This window comes from Gymnogyps californianus, chromosome 27 (assembly GCF_018139145.2).
Source record: "Gymnogyps californianus isolate 813 chromosome 27, ASM1813914v2, whole genome shotgun sequence".
NCBI classification, from domain to species: Eukaryota; Metazoa; Chordata; class Aves; order Accipitriformes; family Cathartidae; genus Gymnogyps; species Gymnogyps californianus.
The window spans coordinates 1,805,478-1,817,940 of NC_059497.1; the positions used below are offsets into that span (position 1 = coordinate 1,805,478).

The 12,463-nt window shown below is 46.4% G+C and overlaps 1 long non-coding RNA gene across 1 annotated transcript in view; it reads left to right on the plus strand.

Annotated features, from left to right (window-relative positions):
- Nucleotides 1-4,525, plus strand: part of LOC127026340 (uncharacterized) — a 71,806-nt gene extending 67,281 nt beyond the window's left edge. The window contains exon 4 of the long non-coding RNA XR_007767739.1: nt 4,336-4,525. This is a non-coding gene — a long non-coding RNA (uncharacterized LOC127026340). The remainder of the gene's footprint in view (nt 1-4,335) is intronic.
- Nucleotides 4,526-12,463: the final 7,938 nt, after the last annotated feature.

The following is a 12,463-nucleotide window of genomic DNA, read 5'->3' on the forward strand; positions in this document are numbered from 1 at the left end:
ACTGCTCCTCTGGGCGCATTATTGAAACTCCAGACACTCTTCCCCATTTAAGGAGCTAATGAGAGTCATTTTAAACTCTTGAAACATACTAATGGTTTACCTGCTATTCAGAAACATATTTCCAAGGTCTCCCAAGCAACTTTGCTCTATAACACAGTTTTAGGCAGCAGTTTACCATGCTGTTTTGCTAAATGATTGCACTCCATATCCTGGCATTCCTGTGTTTTACTTTGCCCCTGTGTGAAATATGCATGTCTCAAAGTTCACGTGGTCCTTGAGAAGGTCACTCCAGACTGCTTTCAGCTGCATTAACGATTGTGAATTGGATCTGGTCACCTTAAAGTCAAGGTCAATATATAATGATTTACTTGAATTTTGCATAACCTTGTGTCTATCTGCTGGCTTGTGTTTTTTCCTACAAAGGCCAAGTCCACTCTGTTTTCTTAAAAACTCTGACACCTCATACCGATAGTGTTGATTCCAGATGAAGCCTGTTTCATGTTTCATGACTCGTTCCCATTTTGCTGCAGGCTTCCAGATGTTGCGCCCAGTTCCATGCTTGGCTGCAGGCGAGGAGCAGCTGGGCTAAGGGCTGCCGAAGCGGCTGCTCCCATGGTGTTGTTTAGTTCCTTTCTTTATGTCAACATTATCCAAAATCTGTGTAAACATGTCAGTAGAAAAAAAACATGAAGTGTTACAGTAGTTTTTCATTTACTTTCACACCAAGTCTCACTTCCAAAGTTGCAGAGTACTCACAACTATCACAAAAGTCAGTGCAAGTTTTATTTAATTTAATTTAATTAATTAATCCATCACTGTAAAAGTTTGACGAGAAATGGAGGAATATATCTAAAATACAGGATCTAGTAATTTATGAGTTATGGCATAAAACCAGTAGCAATTTTTCTCAGAATATGATTTAGAGACAGGGTGTAGGGTAGCAGAAGCAAGTGCCCTAAAGCCATAAAATAAGGTTGCTTACCGGCAGGACCATGCTTCAGTCTGACAGCAGTTTGCATTTTCTTAAAACACAGAAATCAGTGTCACAGGGAGCTGCAGCCACCAAAAAGCTGGTCCAAAACTGCCAGAGCATCACTGCAGTGCAGAGGAGGCGAGGAGGCAGAGCCTGTCTTGGGGGCACATGTCAAAGGAGCAACGTGAAATGACCGCTCTGATGGGAGCGCTTTCTCTCCCCTGCCCTGACAGATTGCGTTAGCTTAGTCACTGGGATTATCTCGCTGCGTGTTTATTATTGTGACTTGCATGCTTGACCTCAGCTGGGCAAGTCTGAGGGAAAATCAGCATTTTAAATCTTAAGAACAGGAGAAATTTTCCAATGTTTAGTGATGGCGATATTGCAGTGGACTCAGAGTTTGCAGGCTGGGTCTCAAAAGGCTCAGATACTGAACCAAACACTCAGTTGTTTATCAAGACCTCATCTGAGCCTGACCATCAAGCCAGAAATCTCACCTTCACCGGGGTTTTGATAAGATTTCCAGAATTTCCTTCTGGGGTCAGCCCCAACATGTGCAGAAAGAGCCTTTCTCACCTTACTTGGGGTTTTCATTTCCATTTCATTCCATGAGCTTGAGAAGTGTTAGAAGCTGAACAGAGAGTGAAAATTATTTTTATCCAAATTAATCTGAACCTTACAGCAGTGCTGGGTTCAGAGTATGGAGGTCCCTCATCTGTTTATATTCTCTCCTAAGCCACAGGCTCAGAACAAAAGGGGTCAGCAGCTATCATTTCTTTGACCTCTGAATTGCTAAACTCTTCTCACTTCTGACTGTCTCTTGCTGGCTCCAGAAAAATAAAAGGTTTCATACTAAATCCTTTGCAGGGCAAGAAAGAAGTCTATCCCCAGGGGAGAAAAGGCAGCAAAGGAGAAAATAAACTCTCAGATTAAATTTTAAAATTGCTTTATTAACACTTTCTTCTTTATAAACCTTAGTTCTCCTGTGAACATACACATCTTGAAACCTTTCTATTTCTTAATAGCACTTTCTCATTTAAACCACAATAAAAAGATAAATGTTGAGGGAAGAATGAAAGTGTCTCTAATTCCCCCTTAACCCCTTACAAAATTGCTATGGAAACAACAAACATAATATTTCAGTGGTCATTCTGCATCTGCACAGACAGAGCTTTATTTGCAGTTGCAAATGCACTAAAATTACTGCGTTGCAGACAGTCCACTTAAGAAAAACTTCTTTGCAAAGACGCCAGCTTGGGCCCCTCTGGGGTACCTGATGCTGCGAGTCTGGCTCACACCCACCAGCAGCACAGCGGCAGACTCTGTCTTTTTTGCAGCCCCCCGGCAGCCGTGGCTGTCACAGGCGTGCCAGGCTGGCCTGGCATCTCGTGATAATTTCCTGTGAAAGAAAAATAATGGACGCAAGTTCCTTCGTAGGTACAGAGGAGCTAATTGCCTCTGGACCGATTTAAGCCCCAAGCCTTTAACCAGTGCACACAAGCCCCCCCTTCTCTTCTTCCTGGCAAGTCACTTGGAAATACCTTAAGGTATTTACATGGCGCTGATGGGTCATTTGGATTATGGTGACATTTTCTGCTTTGCAGGCCAGGCAGACACCTGAGCAGATTATAGTTGTTACAGCACAAAGCCACTCAAATAGCCCTCTGTTCGGAGTACCGAAGCAGAAGCAAACCTAATTGTATGATGTTCAATTCATCTCTGTTTGCAAATGGATATTATAACTTCATTTATCCTCCTCCGTGCATGCACCCCGCTCTCTGCGGGATGAATACAGCTGTTCTGCCGCTGGCCTCGGGGAATCCGCCCGGATTCGGCCCCTTTTGCTGGGGAGACCCCGGGTTCCATCGGCATCTGCCGATGGGTGACAACCGCCTCTGTGTCAGGGTCACTAATGAACCGTCCCTGCGTGCCACGCCGTCTGGCTGGGGCGAGAGGCAGCCTTGGATGCCTGCATCCATCGGCAGCACCAAAAGACGAAGCCGATGGGCATTGCCTGCAGCGTTGTCTGGCAGAGCAGGTTTCCGACCGCAGCCACCTGACACTTGCCAATTCCTAACCAGCAGCGCTCTCCAGTCTTTAAAGCATCATACAACGTGTATTTATTTATCCTTTCATTTCCATAGGCTGTGTGTACCCTACACACATCATTGACAGTGATTAATGTCTTTCACAGTTTGATTCCATAGAAATTGCCTGCGCCAAAAAGCTCAATGTATTTCCTTAAACAAATCAAGCGTAATAAATATTAATGCACGGTGTCCTCGCTGTACATTAAGTCTGGATCTTTATAGCTAATGATTTGAATGGCTGATAAAATTATATTTAAATATTTTATGCAGAAAGAGCTCTGTAACTCAGACAGCATGTACACAAGACAGTGGGTGCAGGTATGCTGCAGCCACACATTGGCACTGCACTCGCAAAGTCCTCTCCTAAGGTCCCCAGCCCTCCCAAGGCTGTCCCTCCCTCCCTCCCTCCCTCCCTCCCTCCCCTCCTGTTAATGCTACTTGTACCAGCCACGGAGTATCACGCTGCTGTGCCAGCAGCAGGGTCACCGTGCCTTCAAAGAGCAAAAAGCATCTGCCCTGTCGGCAAAGAAGTCTGTGGGGGAGCCAGAAGCCGAGATGGCCACAGCTTTCTTAGGGCTCCCTTTCCCCTTTCCCTGCCCCAGCCTCTCCTCGCAGCTCGTCGGGGGGTCCTGGAGTCATGCACCATGACGAACAGCAGGCCACTTAGTGTGTGGAGTTAGTATTTTCCTTTCGGAGGATTGGCATTAACGTGGTGGAGGCTCCCTGTGACTTTGCCCTTTTTACCTTCTCTTCTGTGATGTCTGGGAAGCAGCAGTGTGACAGGGCTGGGGGACTGGAAGCGGTGCGCTGGACGGCTGGTTTAAATCACGCTCTGACAGCTCTGCAGTCAGTGGCAAGAGCACCTTGCAGAGCTGCGGCACGTGCGGTGGGGGGTTTGTCCCTGGGCAAAGCTGGGGGGATGCTGGCTCAGTTTTTCTGAGCTGGTTTCCTTCCCAATTACTTTAGGTTTTGCAGGTGTCCTCCCCACCAGTGTGCCAGCACCCATGGGTGAGAACCGAGGCAGTGCAGGCTGGCTGTGCTGTCACTGCCGGGTTAAACAGGGTCCGTAACTGGGGGGACGCCTAGCCCAAACTGGGGATGCTCTAGTGCAGCCTGCCTGGCCCAGAGCAGGGTTGCAGCTCAGCTGCCACCTTCGCACACTGTTTGAAAAGATGCTAAACACAGAAGATGTGTGTGGAGTACAAATCAAACCAGTGCCTGGTGCCAGGACTGGTCCTTTCTCTACAGTCTCGCTGCGCTTCTTTCTTACAGGTTTTCATGGTCAATCAATTTGCAATGAACCTGAGCAGAGGAGGAGAAACCCTGGGTTTAATTCAGGATAACTGAGTACCACTATGGGAAGCACAGGCCACCATTTGCTGAGCTTTTCTCTGCGTTGAGAACCACCAGACAGCTTTCGGTGCGAGCTTTGGCATGCGGGGAGGTGCCAGCTGCTGCGAGAGGTGAAGTAAGTGGATATTTCTTGGGAAATATCACCTGGCAAGAAATTTCAAAGGCTGAAATCCCCCAGATTTCCTTGGCTCGCAGAGTTACAGGCTTAGCTGCAGCTTTGTGACTAGTCCTTAATATCCTAGAAATGCACCACAAGGCTTTCAAATTAGTCTAAGCACAGGCTGCGTTCGTCAGCGTGTTGGAACAGGACATATGCAGCGACGCACTCGTGTTATCACCGAAATGTGCTTATCAAAGTACCCTGTACTGTACAATCCCTCTCTCAATTTCAGATCCATGTTGAGGATTTTCCCCTCTGTGATATATTCATTTCAAATATTGACTCAGCAGGTTCTGTGATTGATAGAACTCAAACATATTAGTCTTATTACATCCTATATACTTTAATTAACTTCAGCAGATGATGTTAATCAACTTGAATGCTGAGATGTGGAGCAGCTAAGTAAATGAAAGGGAGATGGAAAAATATCTCCATGCATTATCTACCTGTGTGTATAGCTCCTACTCCCAAGCCAGGCACATTTAGAAGCTAGTTTTTTGAACCGAAACCTGTACGTGGGACACTTAATATCAGATTGCTTCGTTTAAGTTAAAAGAGATGTTCAGACTGTACAGTAATTTTATCAAGTTATGAGAAACATTGAAAAGAAGTACAATTTAAAATAGTGATGTTTCAAAGAAAGCGTGCAAACTGCAGGGAATTCAGTGCAGGCTTGTGTCTTCATAAGGCAGTATGTAAACTCATATGTAAGCCTCATATACCAAAATTTAGTATTTCTGAGGTCAACAGCTAATGGGAAAAGCAGAATGAGGCTGATGTCCTCAGCAGCCAGTGTCTCAACTTTATAGTCACCATCAAAAGTGCTTAAAAAGAAAATGCGGGTTACCCCACAGCCTTGGAATAACATGCACTCACGGGAAATATGTTATAATATTTTGAGGTTGCCTTATGTCCTGGCAATCTTCCTTAATACCTTTGTGTATTCCTCCTAGCCACATAAATACACAATCAGCATTTAAAGTCTTGCTAAACTTGTAGCTTTGATAATAGAAAAGGTTGTGATTTCTATATCAAGACGAAGAGCTAAACACGTTGGGCTAGTACAGCAAACATTTCCAGCAGGTAATTCATCTCTCTCATTGGGGGATCCACTGGGTTCATTAGTTGATGTACCTGGTTCAGTAGATGGCACATTTGATTAAATAAGTGATGTATTATCATTTTGGTTCTAAAGGAATGATTCATTTTTCCGTTGGATAATTTACCCACTGCTGAGTAGCCTGCGCTCAGTTCATCAGGCAGTGTGTCTATTAGTTTTTCAGTGAGCCTTACGTAAGTATCAGCACTAGCTATACCTGCTTGAATGGCTAATATGTCCGCGATATTATCAAATTCTGCACTGAGAAGCACTTTATATGCAAAATGTAATGTGAAAAACGTTCAATATGTTATGCAAATAGAATTGACTGTTTCTGAACTTGCAAAATGCACAAACGTGAAAATATTATTTGCAATTTATTTCAATTTTAACAGTCCTTGTATACATGCAATATTTAGTAATTTCTGTAAAATGCCTTGTCATGAAGTACCCTCTGCACCTCGCGCAGCGTACACCAGGGAGTTGCTTCACCCATCAGTGAAACGTAACAGAGTGTGAGGCAGCAGCTGTTCGTACACGCACGGATCCTGCAGCCTCCGCCGGGGTGGGATTTGATGGCTGCTCCTACAAGGATCCCTCACCCAGCCCAGAAGTGCTGTTACTGCCACACTGCCTTTCACAAACAATATTCTTCATCCTGACACGACGCACAGCTCCATAAAAAAAAGTGAAAGAAGATGTTACGCACAGTCACGGCCATGAAGATCCATAGGGACTGAATCAAGCAGAGATTCATGTTGTGATGTTCCATCAGCCCCTTCCATTTGATCCCCAGAGATAACTCCTCTTTCTCCAGCTATGCCTTGGATGCCCCGACTCCTGATCCCAACTGCTCACGGCATATCACAAGCCTGAAAGACAGTGGTGGTTGCTGGACTGCACCCACAGCCCTTCATCCCCAGGGTCCAGGCATTCGGTAGGTACGGAGGAGCCCCCAAAGACAAGAGTGTAATGATAAAAAGGGGAAAATATTACAGAGGAGGCCAGAGGCAGACAGTTCTGATTTCCTCCGCTTGCCTTGCAGAGCCCAGTGTGTATTTAGTATGAAGTTTACCGTTCCCTAACCCACTGAACAGCCTCTCTGCTGCTGCTGGCGTCACAGCCACCTGTAACTGTAGCTGCCCCTGAAAATGGGACGCAGCAGTCTTTGGCAGCACACAGCAATGCCACACTCCGGTCAGGACAGAGAGTGAGCCGTCCCCAGCCCCGTGGATGTGTCGGCTGGAAGTTAGATGGGCAGGGAGATTGCCTGCACTGGAATTTGGCCAGGGTACTGGGATGAGCCAAAAAAGCATCTCCCTGGGACAAACGGTTCCAATTTAGTTTGGTCTGCTGTAGCCAACTGTACACAGCCCAGTAAAAACATCTCCTCTACATCTTGCAGCTGTATAAATCATTCTGCCTTTAATTACTGAAACATGGTATTACATACATACAGCATAGAGTAATCTCAAGTAAATGGAACTTTGCCCTGAAATTACTGCTTAATCTCCTGTTTTGCTGATTTTTTTCACTTGCTGAATGCTGTGACCTTGTAGTTCATGCTGTTCGTGGGACTCTGCTCCACATTAGAAGCCGTTTTCAGGAGCAGAAATTGTGTGAGAAACCCAGAATTTTATAGCAGTGAGATTTAATTTAGATAGCAGGGGCTGATCATTGAGATGTCTTTTGTACGACACTAAACTTTCCACGTTAACAACTAACAAGCAAGCAGCAGCCTTGGAGCAAAAGGAATGCGGGGCGCAACAGAAAGCTGCTCCGGCAGACGCGGTGGCACCTGGCTCGCTCTTCCCACCGGAGCCACGCGTGTCGCTCAGCCCGAGGGGACGGTCCCCGGTTCCCGTGGTCTCAGGAGCCTCTCTGCCACGGGGCGGGCAGGCTGCTGCCAGCACAGCCCGCGCAGGGCAGGGACTGGGGGCTCCGTCCCGCCGCCGCTACGCAGCCTTCGTGCGATTTCCAGCGAGTCATTTAATCTCATGCCATCACCTTTATCAAACGGGGAAACCATCCTTCTCACTTCCACAGCCTTTGACTGTCTAGCTTATTTTAGAATATGAATTTAATGGGACAAAGACTGTCTTTTCCTATGTGTACTGAGAGCATCTGGCACCAATTATGAATGAGGCTTCTAAGTGCTTAAATACTATAAATGCGAACCAAAACTGCCAAAATCTCTTTTTTTTCTCTCTGCGCAGCTGGGTGAATTTCTGCCATCTTGTTATCATAAATGACCTTGGTTTTGACTTTGTGATTTACTTGACATAAATTTAGTGGGTGCAAAAATAAAGTTAACTCCTTTGATATTGCCATATAAAATGTTCAGCTCTGCATATAAAACACTTGCCCACACTTCTCCTGATTTGCCTGGCAGCCTGGAAGCTGTCAGTATTCCAGCTAGGTTTAACTTCAGACCTGAAGATATAACTGTTCCCTAAGTTTAATGAAACTTTTTTTTCTTTTCTTAATCTCGGTAATCAATAAAATGCAATTGATTTTTACAAGCATAAATCATAAGTGCCTCAGTGCTCGGAGAGTACATTCAGTCTTGGTAATGAGACTAAATGATCTGCTCTTTGTTTTGCTATATGAGCTGTTTGTCATGTTGAAGAGGCTGCTGTGAATGACTCACTTCACTTTGAAGAGAGATTTATTTTTATAAACCATTATTCCTTTTCTTGCAAAAACATATCCCCTCCCCCCCATCTTGGTGGTATAATTTAATTTCATGTTTCTGTGAAGACTGCGAAGGGTGCAACCCCGGGGTGCCTGTCCCTCCTCCCCGCAGTCCCGCCTGCTCTCAGCACTGGCTGCATCGGGGTTTCTCCGCTGGGTAAATGCTGGCAGGACTTTTGGTTGCGTGCATGCAGGTGCACGCTGTCCCAGCGCATTGCTGGAGCTGCTGGTATAAATTATTCCCAAATGAGAAGAAGAGTAGGCAATACTGGTGTAAAGTAAGAGTATAATCTTTTTTCCACTCTAGTGGTACAGTTTATTTTGTTCAAAAAGAAACAGCCACGCTCACAGGTATAAACCCCAGTGTTTTCCTTCCCAGCTGGCCGTAGGTCGCCTTCAGCCTTCATCCAGGGGCTGCCCAGGACAGGTACCACCGAAGCCCAGCAGATGCTCACAGGCAGAACTGCTGAAGGGTCACAGCCGCGTGTGGACAACCTCCTGCCACGGCAAGGAAAGCTGCTGTTCGGAGGGGTGAGTGCCACTGGCTGCTGTGGAGCTGGACGGGTATGGGGCTGCGGGGCTGTGGGGCTGCCATTTCCCGGGGCTGGGGCTGGCTGGAGCCAGCGGAGAGGCTGTGCAGGGCCTCCGCGGGGCCGTGTTTGCTGCCGGGCATGCCGGGCTGCAGGAACCTGCTCCTCATTTACACCGTGTTCAGTTGCTTTTACGGTTTAGCTTTACCGCAGCCCGTGGAGAGCCATGGGCTTAGCTGTTTTTTAAAGCTCCATATCACGAAGCCATCTGAGTGATATAATTCCCCGGAGGAGATGGGAGCGTATGTAGCCTTGAACTTATAAAGCTGAAGTTGTTCGTGTACCTCCCATTTCTGAGCTCTGCTTGATGGAAAACAGGTCAGCTGCTGCTGCTGCTCTATAAGCATCTAGTTAGTTCAGTGATCTGTTTTTTTGTAGGTTGTAGGTTTTTGTTCCGTGGTAGGACTTTTGTCACAGTGAGAGCTGGAGAAGCAGGCTCTTCTTTTGAAATTCATTTATATAAAAAGTAATATCTACCTTGTCTGGGATCTTCTTCTTGACAGTGACTTATAACTGATGTTTCAAAAAATATGCAAAAATTCCTGCAATGTCTCTAGCCTGTCAGCAATATATGCAAGAAAATTGCTTCCTGACCTCCATCATTTCATAACCTGAAGCATGAGGACTTATAATCTCAGCAACTGTATATGCTACAGTTCCTGAAGCTGCAGATTCTCATCTTATTATTATGGACAGATTGGACACCAAATAGTTATAGCTTAATTTAAATGTCCATTCTAATCTTTACTCTTTACTTCCTCCCTAGCTTTTATTGAAGTAAACAATCTATTTTCAAAATGAAATGCTTAAAATATGAGGGTTTTTCTGTGGGGAAATTCAGACCTAGAATTATTTATATTAGCTGGTCAGAAATTGGTAGCTGTTTTATTTGAGAAGTTAAAAGCTTTTTAGACAGCTTTCTTTTTCTTCAGAACATAAATATAAGAACAGAGATCAGTTTGTCTTAATGTTTTGGTGACGGAAACTGATGGTCTTATGGCGTTGTGCTAATGAAGAGTGTATTAGAGGTGTACATTTAATTTTAGCTGGCTGTTTTCTTGGGGTTTTGTTTGTCTCTACCCCACGCACCATTTACAGCAACATCTCAGGTTTGGGCAATTCCTACCACCCTTTCTTCCACGTTTTGTTCAGCGCTGAGTGCCATCTTCCTCCCGGGTCTGTTCGTTTTGCGGAGCCCTGTTGGACCGTGTTCCCCGGCTCGCTCTGCCGCGTACCCACGTGCTCGCTCCCGGGTACTGCAGCCCGTTGTCCCCGTTCCAGCTAGCGAGGAATCTACAGATTGATTTCTGTGTCTGCTCTGATCAATATTTATGTGCATTAATATTGTTCCCAGCATCTAACCAGTGAGGACATGAATCTTCAGCCAGTTCCCCTACACTCTCCCTTTTGGGTGGCGTTTTCATTCCCAGGCACCACCTGTTAGGGAACGTTTACTTCGTGTTAGGTAAATGTTGAGCAAACCATGGGAAGTCTGGAGTAACAGAGCTGAATAAATCTACCCAAAGACTTTCCTTCTTTCCATTTTTCTAATCAGGAATGTTGTCGTCTTCTTTGACAGATTATTAATGCTACACACAAGCATGTAACAGAGATTGTGTTTTTTTCATTCAGGGATTTTTGTCCTGATAAACAGACTGGCATAGACAAGTTACCCCAGTCACTGCATGAATGTTTGCCTTTAAACTCTGCCAAATTCTTGAGAGCCCCTGGCCCTGAGCCAGAAGACCTCTGTCATCGCTCTTGGCTCCTCCTCTGCAATCCATCATCAGTGACCCGTCACCCCAGCAGCTACCAGAAGAAATCTGGCATCTGGCGCATGTTTTTATCCCAGCCCAGGTTCTGGTGTCTTTCCTTTATCTTTGTGGCTGGCTCAAAGCTGCTGAAGCAGAGAGGGATCTTTCTGTTGAATTCAACAAGCTTTGGGTTATGCTTTTCTTTCCTTAGATAGGTCCTCTTTCTGTTTATTTTTGATGTTCCTTTGTGTAAGGGAACAAAAAATAACCTTCTCTTTATGTTTACTCTATACCTTTACTCCATCTATTCTATATGTTGTTTTTACTGATTATTTATTTCCAGCTGTTTATCTTAGATATTCCTTATCCTCAGCATTTCTCATATTATGAGATGGCTTGTGAGGGGTGGTAATTTATGAGATGTGGAGCATTTCACAGCTAGGTCAGCAGTTCAGTTAACCTAGTTTAGTGGTGAGTAAAAGTTATAAAAATCTGAGCTTTTGGGTTGACGTGGACCAGGGCTCTGGATTCCACATAGCCACGGAGGAGATGATTTAGGTTGTAACACAGAGGGGAGCATGGTGGTATTCAGGCTCTGCAAACGTCGCTGCCCCCGAGCGCAGAGCCCGGGGCACGTCCTCTCCTCCTCTGCGCTGGGCTCCCGCGTCTCCCTGCGGTCCACCTCGCCGAGCCCCAGCAGATCTTGTGAAGTGCAGGGAGCAGCAGCCTGATATTTTTTGGCACCCTCGACAGGTGGGATAGGAGTAACCGGAGCACAGTTACACGCTGCAGAGCACGGTCGCAGTCAGGGTGACTGAACACTTAATGGATCGTGGACCCTTCAGTCACCCCGTGCGACCCAAAAGGCTGGGAGTAAGGCAGTTGTCTCATTCATCACCATGTGCTTTTTTGCTCAGGAGACAGAGCCCATATTAGCATGTAATTAGCGCTCGCCTCGCCCCGTTGGAAGCGAGAGTGCCCCTATGGCAGAGGGTATGGGCAGAGCTGGGGCAAGGATGGGGTCCTCCTAGCAGGACATCGTTGCTCCCAGCGGGAGCCCCAGCACCTCGCTGCCCCTGAGCTCAGATGACCGTCAGCTGGCTCTGCCCTGAAATACCCCCACCCCAGGGGTGCAGCTCCTCTTTTACCAGGTCAGTGCAGGGCTGCAAGCTCCAAGCAGAGAGGCGTTGGGCAGGAGCAGCCTCCCTTGGCTGGGGCTCTCCAGGTAGTTATAGGAGGTCAAGCAGGAGATGCAGGGCTGCCTTGTTTTTGGGAAGCACCAGGCTCCCTGTAACGGCTCTGGAGGCTGACTGTGCTCTTGCAGTAAGAAGGATAAAAATAGACCATGAGGTGTGAGGCAAAGACAAAATGTAGGTGAAATGGTTAGGTCTGTAGTCAGTAACAGAGTCAAGCGCGTAGCCAGGCACGGCTCCTGGCAGTGCTGCACTCATCCTGCAGCCTGGGGCTGCTGCCTTTCGCCACTAAAACCACCAGGAGAAAACAGATTTGCGGTGCTGTTGTGCCTGCAGCAGGCTCCGAGTGAGAGCAGAGCGGCTCTGGCCCAGGAGCCCACGTCTGTGTGCACGGAGAGAGCCAGTGAGTACAAAGCAGCCAGGCTCCACAACTGTGTTTTCTGATGTGATATATAAGCTGCCGCTTTAAATTATTCATTTGTTTGCCATAGTTTGTTTGTTTTATATTTAGTTTGACATGGTCTAGAGGTTGGAGTAATTTTCTAACTCACTGAATG